Here is a 16479-nt window from a genome sequence, read left to right as displayed (position 1 = left end):
TGTGTTGTGGTTGCAGTTTCACTTAGCACATCTAAAAGCCTTTTCTTTTGGGGTGTTTATATAGGCCACCAAGTGCTAACAGTCAGCATCTAAATAATATGTGTGAAATGCTTGATAGTGTATGTGATGTAAACAGAGATGTCTAATTTATTGGGGACCTGAATATTGACTGGTTTCCATCAAGCTCAAGAGGAATCTTCTCACTGTAACCAGTGTCTAATCTGGTTCAGGTTATTAATCAACCTACCAGGGTGTTTACAAACACTACAGGAACAAGATCATCCACATGTATCGATCAAATTTGTACTAATACTGTAGAACTTTGTTCTAAAGCTGTATCCGTACCCATTGGATGCAGTGATCACAATATAGTGCCTATATCCAGGAAAGCCAAAGTTCCAAAAGCTGGGCCTAAAATAGCGTATAAGAGATCATACAAAAGATTTTGCTATGACTCATATGGATTATGTTAAAAATATGGTTTGATGTGATTAATAAAGAGAATCCAGACGCTGCACTTGATGAATTTATGAAATTGCTTCTTCCAATTATTGATAAATATGCACCTGTTAAAAAACTGACTGTTAGAACTGTTAAGGCTCCATGGATTGATGAGGAATTGAAAAAATGTATGGTTGAAAGAGATGGGGCAAAAGGAGGGGCTAATAAGTCGGGCTGCACATCTGACTGGATGAATTACTACACATTGAGAAGTTATGTGACTAAACTCAACAAAAAGAAGAAACTATATTATGAAGCCAAGATCAATGATATAAAGAATGATGGAAAAAAACTTGAGTACTTTAAATGAAATTATGGGCAGAAAGACATTCAACTCAATCTTTCATCGAATCAGATGGCTTATTCATCACAAAACCATATGATGTTGGCAATTATTTTAATGATTACTTCATTGGCAAAGTGGGAAAACTTAGGCAGGGAATGCCAACAATGAACAGTGAGCCATTTTATTCATGCATAAAAAAACAAATGAAAGAAAAGCATTGCAAGTTTGAATTTTGTAAAGTTAGAGTGGGAGAGGTGGAAAAATTATTGTTAACGATCAATAAATGACAAACCTCCTGGCATTGACAACTTTGATGGAAAGCTACTGAGGATGGTAGATGACTCTATAGCCACTCCTATCTGTCATATCTTTAATCTGAGCCTAGAGGAAAGTCTTTGTCATCAGGCCTGGAGGGAAGCCAAAGTCATTCCGCTACCCAAGAGTAGTAAAGTGGCCTTTACTGGTTCTAACAGCAGACCTATCCGCTTTCTGTCAGCTCTTAGCAAACTGTTAGAAAAAATGGTGTTTGACCAAATACAATTTCTCTGTAAACAAATGAACAACAGACTTTCAGCATGCTTATAGAGTAGGGCACTCAACATGTACTGCACTGACACAAATGACTGATGATTGGTTGAAAGAAAATTATATTAAGAATATTGTGGGAGCTGTACTGTTAGATTTCTGTGCAGCCTTTGATATTATTGACCATAACCTGTTGTTGAAAAAACGTACGTGTTATGACTTTTCAACCTCTGCCATATCGTGGATTCAGAGATACAGTGGGGAAAAAAAGTATTTAGTCAGCCACCAATTGTTCAAGTTCTCCCACTTAAAAAGATGAGAGAGGCCTGTAATTTTCATCATAGGTACACGTCAACTATGACAGACAAATTGAGAATTTTTTTCTCCAGAAAATCACATTGTATGATTTGTAATGAATTTATTTGCAAATTATGGTGGAAAATAAGTATTTGGTCACCTACAAACAAGCAAGATTTCTGGCTCTCACAGACCTGTAACTTCTTATTTAAGAGGCTCCTCTGTCCTCCACTCGTTACCTGTATTAATGGCACCTGTTTGAACTTGTTATCAGTATAAAAGACACCTGTCCACAACCTCAAACAGTCACACTCCAAACTCCACTATGGCCAAGACCAAAGAGCTGTCAAAGGACACCAGAAACAAAATTGTAGACCTGCACCAGGCTGGGAAGACTGAATCTGCAATAGGTAAGCAGCTTGGTTTGAAGAAATCAACTGTGGGAGCAATTATTAGGAAATGGAAGACATACAAGACCACTAATAATCTCCCTCGATCTGGGGCTCCACGCAAGATCTCACCCGTGGGGTCAAAATGATCACAAGAACGGTGAGCAAAAATCCCAGAACCACACGGGGGGACCTAGTGAATGACCTGCAGAGAGCTGGGACCAAAGTAACAAAGCCTACCATCAGTAACACACTACGCCGCCAGGGACTCAAATCCTGCAGTACCAGACATGTCCCCCTGCTTAAGCCAGTACATGTCCAGGCCCGTCTGAAGTTTGCTAGAGTGCATTTGGATGATCCAGAAGAGGATTGGGAGAATGTCATATGGTCAGATGAAACCAAAATATAACTTTTTGGTAAAAACTCAACTCGTCGTGTTTGGAGGACAAAGAATGCTGAGTTGCATCCAAAGAACACCATACCTACTGTGAAGCATGGGGGTGGAAACATCATGCTTTGGGGCTGTTTTTCTGCAAAGGGACCAGGACGACTGATCCGTGTAAAGGAAAGAATGAATGGGGCCATGTATCGTGAGATTTTGAGTGAAAACCTCCTTCCATCAGCAAGGGCATTGAAGATGAAACGTGGCTGGGTCTTTCAGCATGAAAATGATCCCAAACACACCGCCCGGGCAACGAAGGAGTGGCTTCGTAAGAAGCATTTCAAGGTCCTGGAGTGGCCTAGCCAGTCTCCACATCTCAACCCCATAGAAAATCTTTGGAGGGAGTTGAAAGTCTGTGTTGCCCAGCGACAGCCCCAAAACATCACTGCTCTAGAGGAGATCTGCATGGAGGAATGGGCCAAAATACCAGCAACAGTGTGTGAAAACCTTGTGAAGACTTACAGAAAACGTTTGACCTGTGTCATTGCCAACAAAGGGTATATAACAAAGTATTGAGAAACTTTTGTTATTGACCAAATACTTATTTTCCACCATAATTTGCAAATAAATTCATTAAAAATCCTACAATGTGATTTTCTGGATTTTCTTCCCTCATTTTCTCTGTCATAGTTGACGTGTACCTATGATGAAAATTACAGGCCTCTCTCATCTTTTTAAGTGGGAGAACTTGCACAATTGGTGGCTGACTAAATACTTTTTTTCCCCACTGTATCCATCTAATAGAACTCAAAGGGTTTTCTTTAATGAAAGCTTCTCGAATGTCAAAAATGTAAAGTTTGGTGTACCGCAGGGCAGCTCTCTAGGCCCTCTACTCTTTCTAATTTTACCAATGACCTGGCACTGGCATTAAGCAAAGCATGTGTGTCCATGTATGCTGATGATTCAACCATGTGCGCATCAGCAACCACAGCTAATGACGTCACTGAAACACTTAACAAAGACTTGCAGTCTGTTTTGGAATGGGTGGCCAGTATATTATTAATAAACTGGTCCTGAACATCTTAGGTCAGTTAGGATCACCACTTTATTTTAAGAATGTGAAATGTCAGAATAATAGTAGAGAGAATTATTTATTTCAGCTTTTATTTCTTTCATCACATTCCCAGGGGGTCAGAAGTTTACATACATTCAATTAGTATTAGGCAGCATTGCCTTTAAATTGTTTAACTTGGGTCAAACGTGTCGGATAGCATTCCACAAGCTTCCCACAACAAGTTGGGTGAATTTTGGCCCATTCCTCCTGACAGAGCTGGTGTAACTGAGTCAGGTTTGTAGGCCTCCTTGCTCGCACACGCTTTTTCAGTTCTGCCCACAAATGTTCTATAGGATTGAGGTCAGGGCTTTGTGATGGCCACTCCAATACCTTGACTTTGTTGTCCTTAAGCCACTTTGCCACAACTTGGGGTCATTGTCCATTTGGAAGACCCATTTGCGACCAAGCTTTAACTTCCTGACTGATGTCTGAGATGTTGCTTCAATATATCCACATAATTTTCCTTCCTCATGATGCCATCTATTTTGTGAAGTGCACCAGTCCCTCCTGCAGCAAAGTACCCCCACAGCATGACGCTGCCATCCCTGTGCCTCACGGTTGGGATGGTGTTCTTCGGCTTGCAAGCGACCCCCTTTTTCCTCCAAACATAACGATGGTCATTATGGCCAAACAGTTCTATTTTTGTTTCATCAGACCAGAGGACATTTCTCCAAAAAGTACGATCTTTGTCCCCATGTGCAGTTGCAAACCGTAATCTGGCTTTTTTATGGCGGTTTTGGAGCAGTGGCATCTTCCTTGCTGAGCGGCCTTTCAGGTTATGTCGATATAGGACTCGTTTTACTGTGGATATAGATACTTTTGTACCTGTTTCCTCCAGCATCTTCACAAGGTCCTTTGCTGTTGTTCTGGGATTGATTTGCACTTTTCACACCAAAGTACGTTCATCTCTAGGAGACAGAACGCGTCTCCTTCCTGAGCGGTATGACGGCTGCGTGGTCCCATGGTGTTTATACTTGTGTACTATTGTTTGTACAGATGAACGTGGTACCTTCAGGCGTTTGGAAATTGCTCCCAAGGATGAACCAGACTTGTGGAGGTCTACAATTATTTTATCTGAGGTCTTGGCTGATTTATTTTGATTTTCCCATGATGTCAAGCAAAGAGGCACTGAGTTTGAAGGTAGGCCTTGAAATACATCCACAGGTACACCTCCAATTGACTCAAATGATGTCAATTAGCCTATCAGAAGCTTCTAAAGCCATGACATCATTTTGTGGAATTTTCCAAGCTATTTAAAGGCACAGTCAACTTAGTGTATGTAAACATCTGACCCACTGGAATTGTGATACAGTGAATTATAAGTGAAATAATCTGTCTGTAAACAATTGTTGGAAAAATTACTTTTGTCATGCACAAAGTAGATGTCCTAACCGACTTGCCAAAACTATAGTTTGTTAACAAGAAATTTGTGGAGTGGTTGAAAAACAAGTTTTAATGACTCCAACATAAGTGTATTTAAACTTCCGACTTCAACTGTACGTATTTCCAAAACGATGGTTTACTTTAATGTAGCTGTTAGCGAGGTGTTGATAGCAACTGGTTGACTCATGCAGTGCTAATGTAACGTTTGCAGGCTGGTAGGGCTAACATTACCAGGCTAGTAAGGCTAACATTAGCAGGCTAGTTGGCTAGCAACCTTGCCAGCTGATTTGCAACAATAAAGTGTTTGCTTGTAAGTTGTCTGAACATTTTATTGAAACCAGTAGTCATGAGTGCAAATGAGTTGGTTTAACTTTAATTTGAAGTTATACACTGAGAAAAAAATATATACCATTTCAACGATTTTACTGAGTTACAGTTCATATAAGGAAATCAGTCAATTGAAATAAATAAATTAGGCCGTAATCTATGCATTTCACATGACTGGGCAGGGACGCAGCCATGGGTGGGCCTGGGAGGGTATAGGCCCACCCACTTGGCCGCCAAGCCCACCCACTGGGGAGCCAGGCCCAGCCAATCAGAATTAGTTTTTCCTCACAAAACGGCTTTATTACAGACAGAAATACTTAGTTTCATCAGCTGTCCGGGTGGATGGTCTCTGACGATCCCGCAGGTGACGAAGCTGGATGTGGAGGTCCTGGGCTGGCGTGGTTATACGTGATCTGCGGTTGTGAGGCCAGTTGGACATACTGCTAAATTCTCTAAAAACAACAGAGGCAACATATGGTAGAGAAATGAACATTACATTCTCTGGCAACAGCTCTGGTGGACATTCCTGCAGTCAGCATGCCAATTGCACGCTCCCTCAAAACTTGAGACATCTTTGGTATTGTGTTGTGTGACAAAACTGCACATTTTAGAGTGACCTTTTATTGTCCCCAGCACAAAGTGCACCTGTGTAATGATCATTCTGTTTAATCATCTTATTGATATGCCACACCTGTCAGGTGGATGGATTATCTTGGCAAATGACAATGCTCATTAACAGGGATGTAAACAAATTTGTGCACAAAATCTGACAGAAATACGTTTTTTTGGTGCGTATGGAAAATTTCTGGGATCTTTTATTTCAGCTCATGAAACATGGGACCAACACTTTACATGTTGCGTTTATATTTTTGTTCAGTATATATTTGAAGTTATTTCTGTTGGAGTTTACATTATAGGGAATAGGCTGGCTTGCAGGGTCCTCCATATAACGTCACACCACACAAAAACATTTTCCGACATGACTTTGGCATTCTTTGGAATTCTAATCGGTTTTATGTAATAACTCGAAAAATAGAAAAGAGAGGTGTAACTTTGAATTGGGACTTTGATGCATATACTAATGCAAATCCATATGTTACATGTGGTTATGTTTATGCTACCTACCCTTTAACATCATTAGTACCCTTTAACCTCATTAGTAGGAAAATCAGAACAGCCTAAATGGAACACTTAATTTGTGGAAAAAGGAAAGAATATCAATCTGAATAATTGATTTGAAGATGCCAAATTATTAATATGCTATGATTATGAATAAGATGTTTGTAATTATTATATTTAAAAAGGGTTTCAAGATATTTCCTTGGGAAGACAAAGATAATGGAAGTTCTAGCCATTTGTCATGTCAAGGGAGGTTCTCTCTACTTCTGTAGGCCCATAAGGGTATAGGCTACATGCCTAGACCGTGTCCGAAGCCTTAATGTTTGACATCAACGCCTCTTTACAATACACAGGTGTATAGTAAAACAACCCCGCTGCCGGCCTTCAAACGAGCCCGTTGTGTGTGTGTGTGCGCAACGGGAGGAAAAACCAGAGCATGTCTATGCCCATCCCATGTGCTAAGAATAGTTTGTGCAACAAACAACTCCCGACAGCCATCCATCACAGGCCGTGGCCAGGCGGGCAGGCAGGCGGGGAGAGCGAGGGGGCGGCCGGGCTGGAGCCCGATTCGCACCATTAAACCGAAAACCACCGGGTGTTTTTAGCAAGCCTAGTAAGCTGCAGTCCAGCCCGATTCGCACCATTAAACCGAAAACCACCGGGTGTTTTTAGCAAGCCTAGTAAGCTGCAGTCCAGTCATTATTGTGTGTTGTGGGGGAGGGAGCTGAGCAGAGAGAGAAAGAGAGTGTGAAAGAGAGGCGGAGAGAGATTTAGTCCAGTCGATCTCGTTTCCTGTTACTATCGTGATTTGACCTCCGTCTGACATGACATATGGGGAGGAACAAACACCAGCGCCACTGATAATTTCCTCACGGCCAGCGCTCAACCGACTTCCCAGGTTGCCCTCCTTTAATTTGTTATCCCTTGGGAGAGAAGAATGTAGGTTTGAGTGTGTATGTCTGTGTGTTCCATATAATATGAACACGATGTGTGGGGAGGGGGGCTCTTTGTCCCTGGCGCTCCGCCAGCTCTCTCTGGAGCGCGTAGGCTCGAGCTCCTGCTCTAAACAAAAAGATGCTGTGTGAAGCAGGATACTCTCCGCAGCTACGAGGGCGGGGAGTGGAGATAAACACGGATTATTATGCACACACCACTACGCATGGCTCGGTGTGTGTTACCAAAACGAAAAGAATGCTGAAAACAAATCTTAGAAGGGCCTTAAAAATACAATCTATTCACAATGATGGCTGCCCATAATCCCAGGGGGGTCCATAATTTGTCTCGTTTCAGTTAATACAATGATTACAGGTGTCTCAATAGTTGTAAATAAAATAGTAATTCTCAATTAGTGTCTTTTGATACATCACATTTCTTTGGCATTCATTACGAGAGTCATTGAGATAACACACCGAATGTAACAGAAAACCCTTTCTCCAGTCCCCCAGTTTGTATAAGTGAGTGAGTGAGTGAGTGAGTGAGTGAGTGAGTGAGTGAGTGAGTGAGTGAGTGAGTGAGTGAGTGAGTGAGTGAGAGAGAGAGAGAGAGACCGGGGCAGGGAAACTTCCAGACAGCTCCTCATAGAAAGAGAGAGAGACGCGTGCAGGCCTCCAACACTTCTCCGCACCGAATACCAGCGCGGCAAGACAGACAGGCGGAGGCCGCAGGGGCGGATAGGGGGGCTAAATAAACCGCGCAGAGAAGGGCTTTCGCTTCCCATGCCACACGATTCAACGATCCCGTAGTCAATACACAGCATCTTATTCCGTAACACACAATGTGAGAGAAGTGGACACAGTGTCACAACATGACCATGGAAAGTCAGAAACTCAATTCTGAGAAAATTCTACCACCAAGTCCCTTACTGGCTAATCTCAACATCCCAACAATTTAGCACAATATATCCGTTGTCAACAAATTATCAGTAGGGATCGGCTACATATCAATATATTATTTCCATATAGCGAACACACGCCATGACCAATGAAATACATAACCCTACAATTGGGATATTGTGTCCACGTGGTCCCGTGGCAGAGGGAGTGGGGAAGCGGAGGAGGAAACGGACGAGAGAGAGACCTCGGCTATATAGTGCACACATACACACACACACACACACACTCAGGCAGGTGCACAGATAGGAGTGTACCTGTGCCCGAGCACCTGCCTCTTTGCCCTCTGTCTCCAAGTGCCATTTTGGGTGGTGGTATAATTACAGTGCCTTCAAAAAGTATTCACACCTCTTGACTTATTCCACACTTGTGTTACAGCATGAATTCAAAATATCAGCGGTCTAAGGCACTGCATCTCAGTGCTTGAGGCGTCACTACAGACCCCTTGGTTCGATTCCAGGCTGTATCACAACCGGCCGTGATTGGGAGTCCCATAGGGCGGCGCACAATTGGCCCAGCGTCGTCCAAATTTGTTCTTAACTGACTTGCCTAGTTAAATAAATAAAATAAATGTCAAAGTGGAAGAAAAATTATATTAGTGGAAAAAAACGGGGAAAAAAAACCTAATATATCTTGATTAGATAAGCATTCAACCCCGAGTCAACACATGTTAGAATCACATTTGGCAGCGATTACAGCTGTGAGTATTTCTGGGTAAATCTAAGAGCTTTGCACACCTGGGGCCTCATTTATCAATCAAGCGTTACCACAAATCTGTGCGTAAACCATGCGTGGGATCATTTCCACGCAAAGTGTGAGATTTAACAATATTAATGTTTGCATTGTGCGTAAATTTAAGCACAACCATGACCATGTGTACACACAGTACCAAGTGGTGGAATAAGGGAACTGCTTGTCAGGCATAGAATGGGGAAAATATGTTTCAAATGTGTGAAATTGTTAGAGTAGCCTAAAAATTAAATAATTGTTCGATTTCATTGTATTTCCACTGTGAATTCATGAAACTTATCTTGACAATGTCATATAATTTGAACACATCAGTGCATTTGTTAGGTAATAATCCTTATAAAGTACAGTAATTTGTCAAATTAGAGGCAAGTGTGAAAGTTAAACCATTGTTGAAATACTATAAAAGACTGAGATAATGGGAAATATTGCTCTGTTGAAAGATTTGGCACAAGCTGCATATCGCTGACAGTGCGTTTTTAAAGGCAGGTGGGCCTTTTTTTGCAGAAAGTACAGATTGGCTCATCAGATATCCATTTTATAGGATTTTTGCGATGACTTAACAACTACTTTAAAAAAGGCAAACATGCCATTCCGGTGCACATCTAAGTGCTATCCACCCTAGGGTTTTGGCAACGGGCACTTTTCAGCAAGAGTTTGCAGATCGGCATCTCACAGCTCTCAATGAGCCGATGTTTTGTATGCAATCGTCTGTAAAACAAACAGTAGCACATACAATTTCCATACACCATCGCACAAAAGTCAAGAGGGTTTTTATTTTAAATAATAATATAATATGTTTCTAAACACTTCTACATTCATGTGGATGCTACCATGATTATGGATAGTCCTGAATGAATTGTGAATAATGATGAGTGACAAAGTTAGACGCACAAATTTCATACGCATTTTTGGGAGAGTATGATATTTGGGCGTCTGTAAAATTACACAATACATTATTTACCATTCATTTCTATTGGGCACAAAATAATCTGAAACACAACCGATGACAAGCATACCCATAACATGATGCAGCCACCACCATGCTTGAAAATATGAAGAGTGGTACTCAGTGATGTGTTGTTGGATTTGCCCCAAACATAACGCTCTGTATTCAGGACATAAAGTTCATTTCTTTGCCACATTTTTTGCAGTTTTAATTTAGTGCCTTGTTGCAAACAGGATGCATGTTTTGGAATATTTTTTATTCTGTACAGGTTTCCTTTTCACTCAGTCAATTAGGTTAGTATTGTGGAGTAACTACAATGTTGTTGATCCATCTTCAGTTTTCTCCCATCACAGTCATTAATAAAGTCAACATTGGCCTCCGGCAACTGAGGTAGGAAGGACGCCTGTATATGTTTAGTGACTGGGTGTGTTGATACACCATCCAAAGTGGAATGAATAACTTGCCTGATGAAGACCTAAGGGTCGAAACGTTGTTATAATAAAATCACCTGGGAGCATGAGCAGTAGTGTTTTCCTTTTTAATTAATAACTTCACCATGCTCAAAGGGATATTCAATGTCAGCTATATTTTGTTTTTACCCATCTACCAATAGGTGCCCTTCTTTGAGAGGCATTGGAAAACCTCCCTGGTCTTGTGGTTGAATCGGTGTTTGAAATTCACTGCTCGACTGAGGGACCTTACAGATAATTGTATGTGTGGGGTACAGAGATGAGGTAGTCATTCAAAAATCATGTTAAACACTATTATTGCACACATAGACTGAGTCCATGCAATTTATTATGTGACTTGTTAAGCAATTTCTGACTCCTGAAATTATTTAGGCTTGCCATAACAAAGTTAATTAGGGTTGAATACTTATTGACTCCAGACATGTCAGCTTTTCATTTTTAATTAATTTGTAAACATTTGTAAAAACATAATACCAGTTTTACATTATGGGGCATTGTGTGTAGGCCAGTGACAAATATTCTTAATTTAATCAATTTGAAATTCAGGCTGTAACATCAAAATGTGGAAAAGTCAAGGGATGTGAATCGTTTCTGAAGGCACTGTTTCTGTAGAGTTTTTGCCGTTGTTCTTAACCCACATCCCCCATATCGTTGCGACGTCATCAAGTTGGCCACCCCTCGGTTGGTCTGCCCTGTAAAGAGATCACGTGAGCCCGGTTGTACCTTTCACTACCCCCTACTAGTTTGATGGTTGTACCCATTAAGTGTCCCATTTATTAACAAATCACCCATATTAGCAAACGTATTTCATTTCAAACTTCACATTTCTCTAGTAGGCCTACTTATCGTAATTAATAATATCAGCAAAATGCCTGCTATAAGTGACAATCCCTCTTAATACCCCCTTCCCTGTACTGTACTGTATTCAGCACTAACAGGTGAGTCTCAAACGTCAACTAACATGGAAACCAAACCACTGTTTCCACTCCTCAAGTGACAAGACTTTCAATGTCTTTAACTGTCTCAAATGTAATATTCCCTCTTGCTTCTACTATGATTCAGTTCGCACAGACCAAAGCGTTCTCTGTCCAAAACCACCTCTTAATTTCCCCCTTTCAGGGTAGGCCTACTCATCATTGCTGAGTCATGTCATGGGACAATAGCAGGCAAGCTCTCACTGACGTTGCCTATTGGTCTATATGAAGTGATCACTTATTTGCCACAGTGAGGGGAAAAACACTGTGTCAGAAATCGCAGTTTCCCTACCTAGCTAAAGGCAGTTGGGGAAAGAGTAGGCCATGGGGTGAAGTATGGTCGGTGTGATAGTTTATTGTCCCAGCTCTAACATACACACACACAGAGAAAGGACAGAGAAAGAGAGACAGAAAGGATTGCGGTTCGAAACAGCTGTTGCATTATTTGCAGGCGGGCTCTAAACAGGGCCTCGCGCCCTCCCGCCACACAGGCGCATGCAAGTTGGTGCGGGACAATCCTCCCGTCAGCATGACAGCCAACAACGGCGACATTGTGTGGCCCGTGCTGTCACTGGAGAACAGGCGACGGCCGCTGAACCAGGCCATTCATCCAGGGCCAAATTAGGACTAAATGGACCTTTTATGTCCCCAGAGAGGCAGGATTGTAGTAACAGGGATGCGCATATTTGTCGCGTCCCATCTTATCCCAACTCCTTTCTTTGAATCAAATCAAAATGTAATTTTATTTGTCTCATGCTTCATAAATAACAGGTGTAGACTAACAGTGAAATGCTTACTTATATCCTATTATACATTTGAGGTTTGAGAAAGCCATGGCTCGATCTTTATGCAGATTTTATTTGGGAATATAATATCACCTGAATCGAATTTCTTCTTTGATGAGAGGGAGGGAGAAGTGGTGCCATGGTGTCATCATCAACATCCTCTCCCAAAATTCTAATTCGTTCAGATCATGAAAATATAGGCCAAATAAATAATCCACCTTGCACAAAAGCAACATTAGAACGAAAATATCAACACACTCAATGACGGACCAAGGAGAGACTGGGGATGGTTGACACACTTTTAATTCTGACCAGTATTCCTCATTCATTGAAAGATGAACACATTAAATTACATCAAATTAGGCTATTTATCGACATTGGCTAGGCCTATATAGGTTCAAAATATAAATAAATGTAGGCCTTGTGCCAAACATTCGGTCTCCCATTCCAGTACGAGTGTTTACAAGTCTTTCTACCCAGCGCTGTGGGTTCTATACAGTGGCATGTCTCTCTGTAGGGAAGTGATCCGTGCGCTTCGGGCCTCGACGGAACTAAAAGCTCAGTGAATCAGAGAGAAAAAAGGCTCTCCCGTTTCAGAGCAAGGTCCCGGGAGGCCAAGGCGGAGGCACAGCTTCAATCAAACCATGACGTCTCCTCCGGGAGCCGTGCAGCGCGCAGAAACACGATCAACCCCGCCTCTCCGCTGTGCGTTCACTTTTGTTCTCACACATCGCTTGAGCAGCCAAGAGCGCAGCGGTGGCTTTGGGATTGTTGTTTTATTTGGGATTGCTGTTTTATTCAGTGAATCGACAACACAAACAACAAGTGTGACAGCCTAAAACGGGCGGACTGAAGTTTAGTCTCAGCAACGCTGTAACCAGAAAACGTTGCCTAATATATTCTGGGCTACAATGAACCGCAGGACAACATAATGACAGGGGATATACCAACACAAGCTCTAAATAAAACGTCATACCTCGCCATAACTGCAGCACGATATACCATGAAATAATAAAAAACATTACGGTTATTTTTAATACCTAGGTCATAGGCCTACTGACATGATTTCTCACTCCCCCATTTAAACACTCCCCCATTTAAAATACAGAAGGTTGACTGTCCATTTCACCGAAGTACCATATCGAACCAATGTCAAGTGACACAGACGTGGTTAACTGCATGGTCACATAGGATTATATTGACATATCAGCGTATGGATTCCCCCTCGCAGATCCCATTAATTTCAGACGATTACAAAGCGGCCCAACATGGGTTTAGAAAAACGCTGAGGTTGTCTTTGTACGCCCCAGATTATCGTCTCCACGCCTCCCAGCGCGGAGCGGTTTGAGACACGGTCACAAATACGAGACCCATCAAACGGCTGGACAGTAGCCTACCATCTCCGAGTATAGACGGTGCCCTCAGGTACAGATCGAGGTAGTAGGCTATACCCTCCCAGATCCAATCCTTTATGGGGAGAAACGCTAAACTGGCCTAAAATCAGTGTCTAGGCAAACTTAATTCTAGTCCATAGGGTTATGAAGTCCCTCGGACGACCTGCCCATATGGACATGATGATAATGGTATAGTCATAGTGTATGGAGCCGATAGATCAGCCCTTCCAGCATGACGAACTTGTTACGCGTGACCTTGAGCTATTCAACCAGGCTCGCAACCCGTGATGTTTAAAAGGCTTGCCAAGAATGCAAGCTCTATAAACGTTGGGGATTCTCCCATGTCTGTTGAAGTTATTCATAAACTTTGGTGGCTACAAAATAGCGTTAACACAAAATAACTTCAAATGCTCCCCAAAACAGACAGTGTCTCTCTCTTGCTCTGTGCGCGAACGGACACCTGGGGAATGGATCAGAACGGGTGACTTCATCACGCAAGCATAGTGGAAAATGATGCACAAAATAGTCCAATGGGATGCTCTTTTTTTATTTTTACTGTAGCCAGATCAAATTGTAAAGCAGCTGTTTTTGGTTTTATGAAGTTTAGTAGCCTGGTGTGGAATCAACTCAGTGATAGAAAGTAACGGTAGGTCTGCTGCTGATTTAACGACGTTATTCACTAACACAGCTTGGTGAAGAACGGGTCATTTTCTATGGGTCATCCAGACACTTTTATCCAGACTGTCTTTCAATAATCCCACAAAGGAGGATACAACAACCACTTAAAGTGCCCATCTTTTATAAATAAAACACGTTTTCAAAATAAGGGTCACTCACGAACAATCACAATAGTTAAAGATGCTAAGTGCGCCTCATTACGCAAAGAACCGTCTAGAATAGTCCAATACGGTCTAGAATAGTCCAACAAATCGATAAGATCTTGGCTAAATAGAAGACCTCCCCCACATGCTGTGTGTGTGTATGCGCACGTGCTCTGTGCTGTGAGCAAGGCCTCTCAAGGTTTGGAGGAGGGCAAACACACCGCTTGTCACTCACGATTTATGGAACGTCCCATGGTAAGGCTTTTGGAATTGAATACCTGGTTCATATAATTTATCTTGTAGGGTACAACAAATAAATAACAATCCCTCTTAATACCCCCTTCCCTGTACTGTACTGTATTCAGCACTAAACAGGTGAGTCTCAAACGTCAACTAACATGGAAACCAAACCACTTTTCACTCCTCAAGTGACACAAGACTTTCATTTTCTTTAACTGTCTCAAATGTAATATTCCCTCTTGCTTCTACTATAATTCAGTTCGCACAGACCAAAGCCTTCTCTGTCCAAAACCACCTCTTAATTTCCCCATTTCAAGGTAGGCCAACTTATGATCATTGCTGAGTCATGTCATGGGACAATAGCAACGCAAGCACTCACTGACGTTGGCCCGCTGCCTATTGGTCTATATGAAGTGATCACTTGGGGTGGATCTCAATTGCACACTCCTTGCGTTCTCTCTTCGCCTCCTTCTCAAAACCCATTGGATGAGAAAGCTAGAGGTTCCTCCTCTCAGACCTTCCCCTCCAATGGGTTTCGTGAAGGAAGTGAGAGAGGACGCCAGAACCATGAAATTGAGATTGTCCCCATGGCCCGTTCCTCCTTGCATAGTAGCTATAGGCCTAGGCTATACGCTCAGGCAAGCGAGGTATAGCCTACTAAAGAAGTATATGCTAAACAAGATGTGGGTGTTTGAACTATACTGGTGTATTTGTATTACCAGAGAGAGGATTTGGTCGACTCCAATATTCTAGATCCTTAACTAACCTCACCAATGAGTTGGAAACAACGAGATGGGAGACATCGATCGCGTGAGCGATCCCCAATTAGTGTTCTATCACTGGCCCGAAAGACACACTTCATGCGCTGAGGAAACCTGGCACGGGGCTTTGGCTGCGTGCGCAGTAAGAACATGGACAACAGGAGTAACAATAGAGAATACAAATCTCCCAAAAAGTAGGTTAAAGGAATTTGCTGATGCAAGGTGGTGATTTAGGCCCAAAACGGCCAGGGAGGCAAAAAGCCCTGCAGCCTGTCTCCCAGATCGGGTTCACACCTGACAGAGAGATAGCCGTGGAGGACTAGTGTTTTCAGTTTCTTTCTCCACTGAGAGATCCCGTGTGTGGTTGGTAGGCCTATAACCTACGCTATAGCGTATATTGGTCTTTATGCGTCATTCGATACAGTTTCTATCTACTCCGCACATCTCGCACTCTACCCCTCGGTGTCAACTACCTCTCCTCTGTACCCCACACTCCCTCTACAAGCACTCCAAACACAGTGTTGAACCGTATGGAAACGGAACAATCCGCTCCTCTTGGCAGGGCGAGGCTGTATTCCGTAACCTTGTTTAGCGCGCGCACACACACACACACACAGATTAAGAACACTCGATTCAAAACACTCGGTATAGGCTTCGATCTTTTGAAGAAAATAAGGTTAATTTAGTAGCCTAGCCTAATTAACAAAGAACAAGTATTATCAGTCAATTTCCATCCAACCATTCTCGGAACCGTACGCTGACCAGACCACTGACGGGGAAGCCTCGTCCTGACCTTCCGACTCATCGGTCTCTCCCGGTTGACAGGACGGCCCCTGTCGCCTAGCCCAGGGCCGAATGACTAAACAACCAATGTTATTTATCAACCACATGCCACTGCCCCGCCGAAAACACAAAGACCACCCTATGCGCTATTCTTAGAAGTTGCCATTCCACTCGCTCCCCCTTCTCTCACACATGGAGATCAAATCACTCCGAACCTGTACCAGAGCTGTAGACAATTCTTTTCGTATTTGTATGCTTACACTTCTGGGTTTGACAGTCAGTTTGGAAAAAATCCATCTATGTCGCAGTCGTTGTGGTGGTGATACACTATTCACAATATAGG

At 42.5% G+C, this 16479-nt stretch overlaps 1 protein-coding gene across 1 annotated transcript in view; it reads right to left on the bottom strand.

Annotated features, from left to right (window-relative positions):
• LOC121536512 (BCL-6 corepressor-like) overlaps nucleotides 1–16479 on the bottom strand; it is a 71365-nt gene that overhangs the window by 54094 nt on the left and 792 nt on the right. The window lies entirely within an intron of this gene.

This window comes from Coregonus clupeaformis, chromosome 23 (assembly GCF_020615455.1).
Source record: "Coregonus clupeaformis isolate EN_2021a chromosome 23, ASM2061545v1, whole genome shotgun sequence".
In the NCBI taxonomy this organism is placed as follows: Eukaryota; Metazoa; Chordata; class Actinopteri; order Salmoniformes; family Salmonidae; genus Coregonus; species Coregonus clupeaformis.
The sequence above is the reverse complement of the archived record's forward strand: the minus strand, read 5'-3'. Positions and strand labels throughout refer to the sequence as shown.